A 14377-nucleotide genomic window follows, 5' to 3' on the forward strand; every position below is an offset into this window, starting at 1 on the left:
TGATTTGAAATCAAAGACGTTTCTTTCAGCATTGCGTTTGTCTGTTCAGAAGAACCTGCAGTTTAATTATCTGTGGGTTCAGTAGTGATCATCCCCCATGCTTTATGTGATAAGGAAGTCCCTGAAAAGCCAGGCGTATAGTTAAATGTTGTTGATAGCCGTGTTTTGTGTGCACCAAGAGTCTTCTTTCAAAGCATGGTGAATCCTTTATAAAGAAAATTGTCACTTCCCAGTAATAATTGTTCTTGATTTTTTGATTTTTATAAATATTTATAATAGATTGAAATTGGAAACATGTCTGGGGCACCTGGGTGGTGCGTCTGATTCTTGGTTTCGGTTCAGGTCATGACCTCACTGTGGGTTCGAGCCCCACATCGGGCTCTGTGCTGACAGCATGGGGCCCGCTCCGATTCTCTCTCCCTCCTCTCCCTTGCTCGCTGTCCCCTCGCCTCTCTCTCTCTGCCCCTCCCTCCCTCTCTCTCTGTCTTTGAAAATAAGTACACTTAATAAATAAATAAAACTGGAAACATGTCTGAAAAAAGTTGCCAGTGGATAAAAAAGTGTGGCTCAGTAAATACAGATTCTGTTTACAGTGTGGAGTCACCCTGCAGTCATTGCTGGAAAGTGACTGTAGCCTTTGTTTTAATAAAATACACCAGGTAAGTCCCTGAGGCTGGCTTCTAGCCAGGAGTGGGTGTGTCTGAGCAAAGAGGGCAGAGGTGGTTTTCCAGAAAGAACACTGTTTACCTGAATGGCCTGCTTTCCAAGAACCTCAACGCCCAGTCAGTGAGTCTTAGGGAGTGAGCCAATCTGTGTGTGTGTGTGTGTGTGTGTGCGCGCACACACACAAACACGTTGTGGGCTTGCCTGTGTGATTGTGTGCACATGCATGAGTGGGCGCACATGGGCCTGTGAGTGTGTGCACCTGCAGGTGTTTTCTGTGTGACGGTGAGTGGACAGAGGGGCGCAAGCTCTCTTTTTTTTTTTTTTTTTTTTTTTTAAATTTTTTTTTCAACGTTTATTTATTTTTGGGACAGAGAGAGACAGAGCATGAACGGGGGAGGGGCAGAGAGAGAGGGAGACACAGAATCGGAAACAGGCTCCAGGCTCTGAGCCATCAGCCCAGAGCCTGACGCGGGGCTCGAACTCCCGGACCGCGAGATCGTGACCTGGCTGAAGTCGGACGCTTAACCGACTGCGCCACCCAGGCGCCCCGCAAGCTCTCTTTTTAAAAGTGCTTTTCTTCCCCGAACAGTAACCTACATGTGCAGCTGCAAAGTTAGTGGCATGTAGGGCAATACTTTTTCTAAAACGTAATCAGTTCCCACGGTCACAGAATTAGAGAGAAGGAAAGGAAGAAAGAAGACTGATAGGTTTGGCTGAAGGGAAGTTGCTATGACTTCCATAAACATGAAATCGTCCCATTAAAATGATTATGAATATGATCTAGTCGGGAGAAAAAAAAATGTTTGTGTAGAACCTTTTCAGGGGCAAGAAAACCTCAATGAGCAGCTCGTATTGATTAGGATACCGTGGCCGGCAGGGGTGGGGGCTGGACGTGGCCTTGGGAGCACAGTTTCATGCCGTGACGGAAGACGCTAAGCAGTCCTGTGTAAGGCTGATGCTGGGTTTTGTGGCACAGGATTCGGAGAGGTTACTCAGCTCATGGTTTTTAGTGATCTGGGATTGGAATCCCTGGCTCCATCGTTTCCTTGTACTGGGACTTAGGGCAAGTTGCTCAATTTCCTCTGCTTTCCCGTCTGTAGGATGGGGATACTGATACCTTCGTCTTGGTGGTGCAGCAAGAAATTAAATGAGAGGTATTGGGATTCGTGAAATGTCTTCTCCATTCACTTCTCAATTCTATCCTTAGGCTAGTGGCTTCACAAGCAGTATATGTCAGAGACCGGGTTCCCTTAGATTAACTGGTTGTCACTCTCCAGTAGATCCAGTTAGAAAATTGAGAGAGATGATATTTTTTACTTATTTTTATTTTTAAATATTTGTTAATGTTTATTTTTGAGAGAGAGAGAGAGAGAGAATGTGAGTGGTGGAGGGGGGTAGAGAGAGAGGGAGACACAAAATCAGAAGCTGGCTCCAGGCTCCGAGCTGTCAGCACAGAGCCTGATGCTGGGTTTGAACTCACAAGCTGTGAGATCGTGACCTGAGCTGAAGTCAGACACTTAACCAACTGAGCCACTCAGGCGCCCCAGAAATGATATAATTTAAAAATGTTTATTTATTTTTGAGAGAGAGAGAGCGGGGCAGAGGGGAGGAAGGGCAGAGAGAGAGGGAGACAGAGAATCCCAAGCAGGTTCTGCACTGTCAGCATGGAGCCTGATGCAGGGCTCGAACTCATGAACCGTGAGATCAGGACCTGAGCGGAAATCGAGTCGGACACTTAAGCAACTGAGCTAGCCAGGAACCTTAAAGGAGATGATGTTCTTGAGTCATGGACATCTGTAATCTAATGTGGATAGGTAAAGAACCATGTAGCCCCAGTGCTGCTTGGGCTGGGTCCAGACGGGTCTCATTCCCAGTGAGTGCACATTTCAGCAGTGGTATATAAATAAGGGGAGGTCAAGACAGACGGTCACCGTGGTTGTAGGATCAGGAGTCCCCACTCCTCTGGATTATTCATGTCTAGAGTTCTGTTCTCAGGACAGCTCCTTTGACAGACGACGTTCGGCTTTCATGCCGCGTAAGGGTTAAGAGTATGCTCTTTGATTCCAGTCCTGGCTCCCAGAGTTACCAGCAAGGTGATCTCACTGAATTACGTCATCTCTCTGGGCCTCAGTGTCCTCATCTGTAAAATCACAATGATGATGCTTCCCTTATATGGTGGGTGGGTGTGAGGATTAAATAAATTGATATATGTAAACTGGCTGGCTCGTAGCAATGAGTAAACATTGGCTTTGGTTGTTTGATGATGATGGTTATAATTGTGGAAAATTCCCTGATGTTGGATTCTGGGCATATCCTTGGTCTGCTGAATGCATTTGAGAAGATATCGAACGCCGAGGCCTGCGAGCCATTTTGGGATAATGAATCCCACGGTCCAAGAGCCAAAAGAGCTTACAGTTACGCAAGCCAACAGCCTTAAAAGTAAAGCCCAGACCAAAGTGAACAGGAAAAAATTACAGGAGAGTCTTGTTTCTTTATGGCATTCTGGCAATATCAGTTTATATCCTCCTGTGTGCTTGGTGGTGGGGGCGGGGGGGGGGAGTAGAAAAAGAATGTTTTTCTATTACTTTCCTCCTTCCAACCTGCCTTCATCTCCACACTCAGAGTCAATCAACACATCAGTTATGAATCTTACTGCCAATGAAATGGAGAACATATTTTCCTTTTATAATCAAGCTGTATGGTCTAGTGGTTAAAACTACATGTTTTGGAATTAACTGCATCTGAGTTTGATTTGAGCCGAATTGATCTCTCTGAGAGTCGGTTTCCCCATCTTTAAAATGGGGGAACGATGGTGCCTGCCTCGCCGTGCTCTTGTGAGGATTACGTGATAAAATGCAAAGTACACACAGCAGGGCTTGGAGACGACTCATCATTCAATAGGTATTAATTTCTGCAGCGTTTTAAAAATCTCACCAAGGGGGCTGTCGCTCTAAAGAGAGGTGGTGAGGTGGTGAAAACCTGGCCACCCCCACACTGGAAAGCCCACAGCTCTCCTCTGAAAACGCAAAACCCAGGAGGTGTTTCAGGAGGGGGTGTCCTGCCCAGCATGGCTTCCTCCGGGTCAGGATCCTTAATTTGCAGGGCCCACTGCAAAATGAGACTGCTGGGCCTCTTGTTCAAAGAGAAGCTAAGAATTTCAAGATGGCGGCAGCAAAGCCTGAAACCAAGTGTGGGGTCCTGCTGAGCCTGGGAGCCTGTGAGCTGCTCAGGGTGCTTGCCCCAGGCCAGCCCAGGCAAGGAGTGAGGGGGGCGTGCTGGGAGGGGGGGCGGGGGACGGAGGGACCCTGTCCTAGAAAACATGTGTTAGCTTGACTTGGCACAAGAGCCATGTCCAGTTACACCCGTATAGGGACCCCCACTTTATAAACCTGCTTCCTGAGAGGTGTACCCCATGCTGCGTGGCGGGGGTGGGGGCGTGGAGAGGCAAGCCAGTGGCTGCTCATTTGTTCAGCTTTGTTTGCCAAACGCAAAGCCAGCATTTGGGGGCCAGGGTTCTAGAGAGAATTTACAGGCCCTTTCCAGCGCAGCGCGCTTCACCTAGGGTTAATCCCGGCTTATTAGAGGAGTAGCAAGGACATGAGAAAGACGCCTTGGAAGGGCTCCACGTTGCAGCCTGGACTCCTCATAAAACGGGCCGTCCCCACCGGTCCCTGGCACCACTTCCCGGGAAACATCAGCCCAAGGAGCCAGAAGCGGGCTCCCTGCCAGTGGCCGCGCGCTCGCGTCATCGTGCTATGGTTTCAGCACCAGCGCTGCCTCCGCCTAGAGCTCCCAGGCCTCAAGCAGCAAATTCCTGGCCTGGGATTGAAGGGAGCAAGGGCCTCGTGGGAGAGTGTGCTGGCAGGTGGCGGGGTGGGGGGGCTAGGAGGGAAGAGCCCAGGACAGAAGGAGACGGGGCAGAGCAAGGTAGCTACTAGCCTCCTTGCGAGCAACACTCCCCTGCCCTGCGGCTGCCAAGAGACCTGACAGAGGAGCGGCTCTCCGAACCCCGAGCAAGGATTTTCTCTCGTGCGGTTAGCGAGAGCAATTAAAAACAATATGCAGGTTACGGGCGAGAGTAGTGCGTCACGTGATCCAAGGTCCGTTTCAAATTCCGGTGATTGATGATGCAGGCGTTCATTTGTGCAGCACGGCTGGCTTCTCAGTTCTCCGTAAGATGGGGTTCCCTCCCCCAGCTGCTCTGCAGGGCCGCACAAATGAAGAAACATCCCTGTGTCTCCATCCGCCATCTCGGCACGCAGTGAGCCGACAGGGCCCGGGGCAATTCATCCCCAGTCCTTTCTTGCAGCGTCTGAAGGCTTCACCCCACAGCTGCATCAGTGAGTTGGTTGTGCTAGTTCAGGGTTACCGGGATCTGAGATCCGGGCGTGTGATTCTGGGTTTGTGTGCCTTGGCAACTTTTCTAGAGAGGACCGCGCAATCTGTGTAGCACAGAACTGGGAAAATGTGTCTGTGTCCATGACACCTGCTAAGAAATAAGCATCTACACCTCTCTGTGGAAGGGACAGCAAGGCCTTGGCGGATGGGCAGCGGAAAAAGCTGAACTGGGGCCGTGCCTTCCTCTCCCACCATTGGAGTTTTGTCTCAGGAAAACATCCAGGGGCTTGTGAAGAATTCTGAATCCAAAAAAAGGAAAAAGAAAAGAAATTTTGCTCCCGCCAGCATGAAGCAGGTGAACAGTTCTGAGGCTTTGGGGTTTGCAAGTTCTGATTTGTTTTTCAGAAATGAGTATCTCGAAAAACATTTTAAGGGAGCTTTGCTCCAAAGATTCTTGCTCCCTTACCACAGAAATTTATGGCTGGCATAGATTAGATAAAACCCTTAGAACTGTTGCGAATAAAGACCCCTCAGACCATAACAAACAGGATGAACCTCGGGAAGGTTTGCTTTTAAATCATTCTGTGACTGAAAGCTATTTGATAAACTCCCTGACGCAAGATAACTGGGAAAAAGAATTCCTTTGGATTGGTTTGAACATCCAAAAATCAAATACCATAGTTTACACTTACATTATAAGTAATTTTTTCTTAAAGAGAGAGCAACCAATTATATAATCTGTTCAAATACAAGTGGTGATAAAATGTGTTTTGATATCAGTGTTTGTCAGAAGGAACACAGTCCATTGCGAAAACAGTTTCCAAGCCAGCCCTCCAGCCCCGGCGTGGTGGTCAAGTTGACCAAACCCACGGGGAGGAGCCGGGGTGGGTTGTGCCCGATTTATACCCTGAACAGCCAGCTCTCCTGACCTCGGCTTCGGTTGGGCCCTGGAACTGATCCTTTGCAGGGTGGGCAGGGCACAGGAGCATTTTATTCACGGGTTCGCTGTTCATTTATTTACCTTAGCGTGTAACGATGAACATTTTGATGACCTCTGGGTTTTTTTGCTACTATAAACAATGTGAAAGTGAATAATCCTGTATGTACACCTTTGCACATGGTTTGGATTGATAAACCCTTAGAAAGAGCCAAACTCTTGTTGAGTCCATGGAGCCATGGATTTAAAACTGCTAATTTGCCTTCCAGAAAGGTTGGGCCGAGTTATACACCTGCCAGAATTTTATGAGACTACCTATTACCTAACACACACACCAACACAGGGTGCTGCTCAGCTTCGTGATCTTGATTCGTCTGTTACCTGAAAATGACATCCCGCGTTGGTATTAATTTGCTTTTTTTTTTTTTAACGTTTATTTTTGAGAGACAGCACGAGCTAGGGAGGGGTGGAGAGACGGAGACACAGAATCTGAAACAGGCTCCAGTCTCCGAGCTGTCAGCACAAAATCCTACATGGGGCCCGAACTCACAAACCGCGAGATCATGACCTGAGCCGAAGTCTGACGCTTAACCGACTGAGCCACCCAGGTGGTCCACATTTATTTTTCTTGTGAGTAAGGGTGAATATCTTTGTACAGGTGAAAAGGCCATTTTATCATTTGTTTTGCCTCAAACTCAGTTTACCCTCTCTGTCCTTTTTATTTTTTATTTTTTTGATGGCCCATCTTTTTCTAATTTTCAAGAATTCTCCATATATGAAGAAAATTATCACTGTGTCGCATAGATTGCAGATCCTTCTCCTAATTTCTCACTTGTCCTGTTACCTTTTTGATGGTCCTGATGCTTTTTTTTACAATGCATAAATTTACATTTAAAAAGAAGTGTTTATTTTTGAGAGAGAGAGTGCAAGCGGGGGTAGGGGCAGAGAGAGAGGGAGACACAGAATCCGAAGCAGGCTCCATACTGTCAGCACAGAGCCCAACGTGGGGCTTGAACTTACTAACCGTGAGATCATGCCCTGAGCCAAAGTCTAACACTTAACCAGACTGAGCCACCCAGGCACCCCAGAAATTTACATTTTCATGCAGTGACATTTTCAGTCGTTCTCAACGTACACGTTTTTCAGAACGCTGTGAGACACTGGTATAATATGCAGGGGAATGCCAGGCATCCGGGGCCTTCCCAGCCACCCTTAGCAGCATCTCTCCTGTCCTGGGCACATTTTCCTTAACACAGGGCTTTCCAGAAACACGTGGACAGGGCTCCAGCGCATCCGCCATGGCAAACTGTATCCAGGATGTGCGGCTGCCTTAGGTTGGGTTCCCCAAGACAGCCCTTTCTTTGCAGGCAGGACATTCACTGTGGATGGCTCTCAGCATTTGGAAAGGCAGGGACCAGCAGCGGATGAATCGTGTGCTTACAACCAGGGGAGCCCACCCCAGGGAGCTCTGGAATCGGTGCATCCTTCAGAGAAGCCCCAAAGGAGCCAAGGCGGAAGGGGCTTGTACCCTACACAGAACTCGGGGTTACTCCCAGGGAGGGGAGGGATCCTTGGGCATGGCGCCCCCCCCCTCAGATAAGATCATTGGCTAAAGAGAACCAGGCTGTTGGCCCGCCCAACACTCCTTCGGAAAGAAGCCGTTGGTTCTGATGGGAGGTTCTGCTGGGACCTACGCGGTTCCGCATCAAAGTACATAGGCCGCCCCGCTTTTGATGAATTTAGCCCTGTGACCCTTCTGGCCTTAGGGCCTCGCCAGCTTAGGCTCCCTTCAGGTTTGAGCAGCTTAAATACCTTTTCAGCGACCTAGAGAAAAAGCAGTAGCACGTTCACTGGCCTGAGTGAGCGAATTTCCCTTCCTTCTCCCCTCCCCAGGTCTTCGGGGTTCTTTGACACCTTGCACAGAAACGTGAAAGGGCTATAAAAAGCTCCCATGATTGCAAATAAAAGTGAACCAGACACAGTAATTAAAGAGATGAATATGGCTGCAAACTTAGGGCTTTTAGGAGATTTGGGCTTCCGTGTTTCAGCAGTGAAGGAAAGAGACATGGGATTGCATTTAATGAGCCCCACGTCCCAGGAGGCCTTTGCTTTTCCACGCCTGTTACCCGCCGAACACCATTGCACCGCTGAGCCGGAAGCTCCTTTCTGGATGGTGTGATAGGCATCGCAAATCGTCTCAGAGGACCCCGTGCCGGGCGGGGACGGTGCGCCCAGCAAAACACCACCCCGCGTTCGGGTAGTGCCAATTCCTTTCCGCGGGGCTGCCGGCTCTTCCTGGAATCGGGTTTTCCTGGTGCTTGTTTTGGCTCCCGGCCTCCAGCTGGTCCCGTGCACGATGAAGAGTGGCGTTTGTTGGCAGATGGTGCCGGGGCCCTGCCCGCTCTCCTCTATGGCCACTGTCCTGCGGACTCACACGGCCTGCAGAGCTAATGAGCCTGGAAGCAGCTCTCCGCCAGGAATTGTGGGTAAAACCCCAGCCTCTGTGTCCCTGGAGTGGGGGCAACTCTGCAGTTCGCAGCCACCTCGGGGGCTCCAGCCGGACCGACCCACCGTCAGGTGCCCGTGGTGAAACCTGGCTCATGGACACATTGTATTCTAGCTTGCTTGCTTCCTTCCTCCCACCGCCTTCCCCTGCTTCTCTCCACGACCACATTCAAATCCTTCTCTGCCAGCACCAGGCAAGCTTCTAGGTGTGAGTGTTGCCAGGCAAATGGTTCCATCTGGGAAATCATGCTCAGAGTGTATCTCCTACCTTCTCCCCGCATCTTGTCCCTCCAAAGGAGAAACAAACCGCCAACCCCAGACCAGCAAACAAGAGCAACAACAACAATTAAAAAAAAAAAAATGAGTGTCACCTGTTGGGGTACCCACAGAGGACTTATCCTAATTGTCTGGATTGGGCTTTGCAAATGTATTCGTCTTGACGTGGCTGGCTTCCAAAACTACGTTCCAGGCAGGGTTCCAGCCATCCTGCCTACTGATTTCACTGGTGGTTTGCATCGTCTTGATTCTTGACATCACACCCTAGCACATTGTCCCTCCGAGCCCACTGGGACTGGAGACAAAAGGGGCTCTTTGGGGACGCATCCAGAATTACTTCCCGCCACCCAGGACCTGGTTCTGATGAACTGCGTCTCATCTGGAACGTGCAGTTATTTTCTCTGTATCCATATCAATACTGTGAGCTGATAAAGATTAAAAGGGGCAAAACAGAGCTTGGGAGCTTTACAACTCCTACCGGAGTTGCAATGCATTTTCCTATCTGTCCGTTTGATTGGAAATTTAAATCATCTCCCATTTTAGGAAATTGGTAGCCTCGTAAGATACGGAATCTGACAGTTTATGGCTCAATCTGTGCCTTGCTGTCTTTAAAGGAAAGCTAGTAAAAACTGAAATGAAGGAAAACAAATAAATACCATAGTCCTCCGACGGTGCATTTTATAATGATCACATCTGCTGCAAAGCGCCTGAAAAATGGCTCTGGAAGGCTGCCGGAGCTGCAGAACGGGCTCACACCGTGAGGAGGAGGCGGTGAGCGGGGAGAGGATTTGGGATAATGCGCTTTTTTACATGAGAATTTAACCTTTTGTCAGGAGCTCTCTCCCTTTTGTTTTTGTTGCAGAGCCCGTGAGAGTCCCATCCCTCCATGCCCTGCCCTGGGGTCACCATGTCACAGCTCAGGAAGGAAATGGACAGGAACAGTCAGCTGGGCGTGTGCACCCCTGAACCAGAGGCGGGGTGGGGGGGGGGGGGAGCCGGCTAGAACCGGCAACAGCTCTGACTTTTGAAGTTACTCTTTGCTTTGATCTTGGGTTCTTGGCAGGACAGGAGGAGAAAGCAAAAGTCTGGGGTCTAATTCTAGTATTTAAAAGGGTAAAGATGATCATTACAAAAAGTATTTGTTCATAATGAAATCGCGGTTAGGTTTACGATGGGCAGGGCGCTGGGTTTATTGCATTGCGTGGAGTGATTCACTTAACTCTAACAAACTTCAGAGGCCGGTATTATTCCATTTTTTATTAATTTTTTTTAATGTTTATTCATTTTTGAGAGAGAGAGAGAGAGAGGGGGAGACGGAATCAGAAGCAGGCTCCAGGCTCTGAGCTGTCAGCACAGAGCCCGACACCGGGCTCGAACTCACAAGCCACGAGATCGTGACCTGAGCTGAAGTCCGAGGCTTAACCGACTGAGCCACCCAAGTGCCCTGTCCTTTTTTTTTTTTTTTTTTTTTTGAGAGCGAGAGAGACTGGGGGAGGGGTGGGAGGAGAGAAGGAGAGAGAGAATCCTAAGCAGGTTCCCTGCTCAGCGCAGAGCCGACGACGTGGGGCCCAATCCACGACCCTGAGCCGAAATCAAGAGTTGTACGCTCAGCTGCCTGAGCCACACAGGTGGCCGTATGATTCCCATGTTAAAGATGAGGCGTTCAAGGCTTAGAGAGAGCACAGGACTCGCTGGTGAAATCAAGGTGATGGGCCTCATCTGTCCTGATTTGCGTTAGAGCCACGCCTACCCTAGCATGACTCTTGCGAATCCTGGGAGAGGATGGAGGCCTGAGCCTTCTGCTTCCCCCTTCCCTGGATGTCCCTTCCTCCAGACCCGGACTCTTAGCAACCTCTTGATGTCAGATCCCTTCTGTTCACTCAGGTGGGAGGTGCATGAGCTGAGGCTTCCCTCTTGGGGTGTCCGCGTTTGCACCTGGCCCACATTCTGGAACCCAGGCGCTCCAAGGAACAAGCCGAGGTACGTGGGCAGATAGTGTGGGGTTTCTGGGAGAGGGGCAGTTGGAAGGCTGGAGCTTCGTTTTCGTTTGTGTTCGTTCCTCCCTTAGCCAACTTTGCATCAGCAATTAATTTAGAAGGTGAAGGAGATTCGAGCAGTGGATTGGGGGTGGGGGGAGGATAAAACCAGAAAAGGGGTGCAGCCACTGAAGCTGCTTGATCAAGCGGACATGGCTGTGGGCTCCTGAGCCTCAGCCCCACGGGGGAACCTGGAAGACCTTTGTTCTCAGTGATACAGGGTCTGTGCGTTATTGCGTATGACTACTTTAAATGCTAGTTAGGGCCCTTTCCCCCTCTCGTTCTAATCATCCCTGTATAATGAACAACGGTAGCAAGCATTTTGTACACAGAGAACTTTGCCGCCTCTATAACAATCCACAGGATTCTTTTTTTTTTTAAAGAAGCAAAATAGTTCATTTGCTAAACACACACCTCAGAAGTGCCCTGTTCAGGGGCGCCTGGGTGGCTCAGTCAGTTAAGTGTTTGACTCTTGACTTCGGCTCAGGTCACGATCTCACAGTTCCGTGGGTTCGAGCCCCGCGTCAGGCTCTGCGCTGACGGTGCGGAACCTGCTTCGGATTTCTGTCTCTCTCTTTTTCTCTGCCAATCCATCAAGCAGTAACTTAAAAAAAAAAAAAAGAATGCTCTGTTCAAAGGGCAAGGGAACTTGGGAATTTATACGTTACTCCTTTGGTTGTTGGGTAGGGCAGCTTGCTGGGCGAGGGTTAATTCTCTGCTGTTTCTGGCCTGGCCAACAGGCAGGAAAGCAGGCTCCCGTGGTTAGAGAAAGCCCTCAAGCTGAGAAGTTACTGGCGTGGAAAGGCAAGGGTCGCCCACAGGGGTGCTGCCCGACCTGTCACAAGCATCCTGGGACTCCTTGAAACTGCAGCCCTGAAGTCAGGCGTTCCATCCTACGTGGGCATCCCACCTCGCCTCAGTGGCCTTCCTAAGCCCAGACGATTAATAGAGCAAAAAGGGATATCGGATCCGAACGGGGCCACGGGTGTGCGTGTACACGTGTGTCAGGGTGCTGATGGTTCCATAACTGTCTTGTAAACACTGGAGGAAATAAGGAAAAATGATGCCAGTTTTGTGCGGGTTAGGTATTTTCTATAGCTGCTCTTTTCTTCTTAAGAAGCTTTGATTTAAAGGCCACGAGATCCTGTCGTCGCTTCGGAGTCTTTCTACTGCACAATTGAAATTGTCTGCTGCTCGGCCTGACAGTAACCAATTCGAGATACTCTGCTTTTTCATGCATGTGTTTATTCAAGTGCCAGTGACACAGGGTCTTTGTGCGTTATTGCCTACGACTACTTTAAATGATAGTTAGGGCCCTTTTCCCCACTCGTTCTAATGATCCCTTTGTAATGATAATGGTAGCAGGCATTCTGTACACAGAGAACTTTGCCGCCTCTGTAGCAATCCACAGGATTTTTTTTTTTTTTAAAGAAACAAAATAACTAATGCATTCGCTAAACAGCTGTTTCTGGAAAGAATAGTTGTTTGGCTGAATTCAGAGTTTCCCAAATCTGCCAATTAATTTGTGTGTGTGTGTGTGTGTGTGTGTGTATGCGTGCTTGCAATAGTCCAGGTCGGTATCAGCCACTGTTATCAGTTAACAAAAAATAGGCTTTGGGACAGGTTCTAAATAGTGTATCCCATACAGGGTGTCTGTGGGAATTTGGGGAAGACTCATCTCTCCGGCATCCACCTTCTTATTTTGTAGGTATTTCCCCAATGTGTGTATTTATAGCCTGGTCTTCTCTCCCCCACATGTCACAGGGCAGTCCCATGAGCTAGGCTGGGCCAGTCGGAAGCTCCTACTGATTTCACGCCTTGAACCAGCTATACAAAGAGCCTTGGTTCACATCCTCTGTGGGATTGGGGTGGGGGGGGGGGTGGGCAGGGACGATGGTGGGTCTATCATGGTGACTGTCACAGCACTAACATCCATTTGTGATGGGTGTTCCCACGGAATTTGTGCTTCCTGGCTTGTGGCCCACTGGCGTTACCTCTGTTTGAAAGTATTTGCTGAGAGCCTGTTTTTAGCCAGCCAGTGTTTTAATGCTAGAGATATAGAAGTGAATAAAGCAGATACCGCCCCTGGGTTTGTAGAAATAAGCAGAAATTCCTCTCTTGGCATCCAGGATCCTGCAAAGCACTGTTAACAGGTCCTCGCAACGAGAGGCAGAATCTGTTTCTCTACTGCTTGAATCGGAGTCGACTAAGGGCACGGTCACAAATGTGACTCATTCAGGGACACGGAAAGCAGGGGCCTCGGCACCCAGACCGCCATGTGAACAAGTCCAGCTAGCCCGCTACAGGGTAAGAGGTCACATGGGAAAGGAACAAGACGGCTCAGCCAAACACCGGCCAGCTTTCCGCTGGCCCAGGTAATGAATGCAGATGTTTAAGCTTTGGTCAAGATCAACCAAACCTCCCCCAGACCAGAGACCGCCCAGCTGAGCCCGGTCCAAATTGCCAAACTATAGAGTTAGGAGCTAAATAGCTACTCGTTGTAGCCGCTGAGTTTTGTGTGGTTTATTTTGCAGTAAGGTGGAGTCTCTGCCCTCTTGACATTTACATTCGAATGAGAGTAGATAGTCTATAAGAATGCATATCGTATTTTCAGTTTGTAGAAACTGCTAGAAGAATTTTAACGAGAGGAAAAGGGAATAGAACAGTCAAGGAACTGTTTTCTAGGGGAAAAAAATACACGAACGAAGCAAGGGACTGGACTCGTACGCACCTAGAAAGTAGCTCTGTCAGAGAGAGAGAGGGGGGATGGTAGATGCAAATGGTCTATGGCAGGAACATGTTTGGTGCACTCAGAGAAAGTGTGAAGGCCAGGTGTGAGTCTAGAGAGGGAAAGAGGGTAGGAAATGAAGTGGGCCAGGCAGCCAGGGGCCAGTAATCACTGCAGAAGATGCAACAATGAACCATGTTTTCAGAGTGAAAGGATCTGCCTAGACACACTGTGTGCCCATGCAGCGCCTGGGCTTGACCAGCTCAAAGGGAGGAAATGACCAGGAAGGCAAAACGAGCAGGTCAGGCCATCTGGAGGAGTGCAGAAGTGGCATTTGGAAAAAGGGGGGGTGGGGGGTGGGTGGGTAGTGAAACCACTGAGAAAAGAACAATACAAAAATGGACAATTAGGGGGTGCCTGGGTGTCTCCGTTGGTTAAGCATCTGACCCTTGATTTCAGCTCCAGTCCTAAACTCACGGTTGTGAGATTGATCCCTGCGTCCAGCTCGGCGCTGGGCAAGGAACCTGCTTAAGATTCTCTCTCTGCCCCTCCCCTGCACGTGCACACTCATGCACTCTCTCTCTCAAAAAAACAACAAAAAAAAATAAACCTCAAGCAAACAAAGGCAACGCAAGTTTATTTTCATACCATTAGCTCTTGGCTTCCTATCTATAAATCATCAACTTCGTGCATTTTCTCTTCCAGGAATCTTTAAAAGCCCATATCAGCTGCCCTTTGCTGACGTGTGTACACAGTCTTCTTTTTTTTTTTTTTTTTTAATTTAAATGTCTATTTATTTTTGAGAGAGAGAGAGCACAAGCGGGAGAGGGGCGGGGGGGGGGGGGCGGCGGTCAGAGGGTCCAAAGCGGACTCCGTGCTGATAGCAGGGAG

The sequence above is a fragment of the Leopardus geoffroyi genome, chromosome A1 (assembly GCF_018350155.1).
Source record: "Leopardus geoffroyi isolate Oge1 chromosome A1, O.geoffroyi_Oge1_pat1.0, whole genome shotgun sequence".
NCBI lineage: Eukaryota > Metazoa > Chordata > Mammalia > Carnivora > Felidae > Leopardus > Leopardus geoffroyi.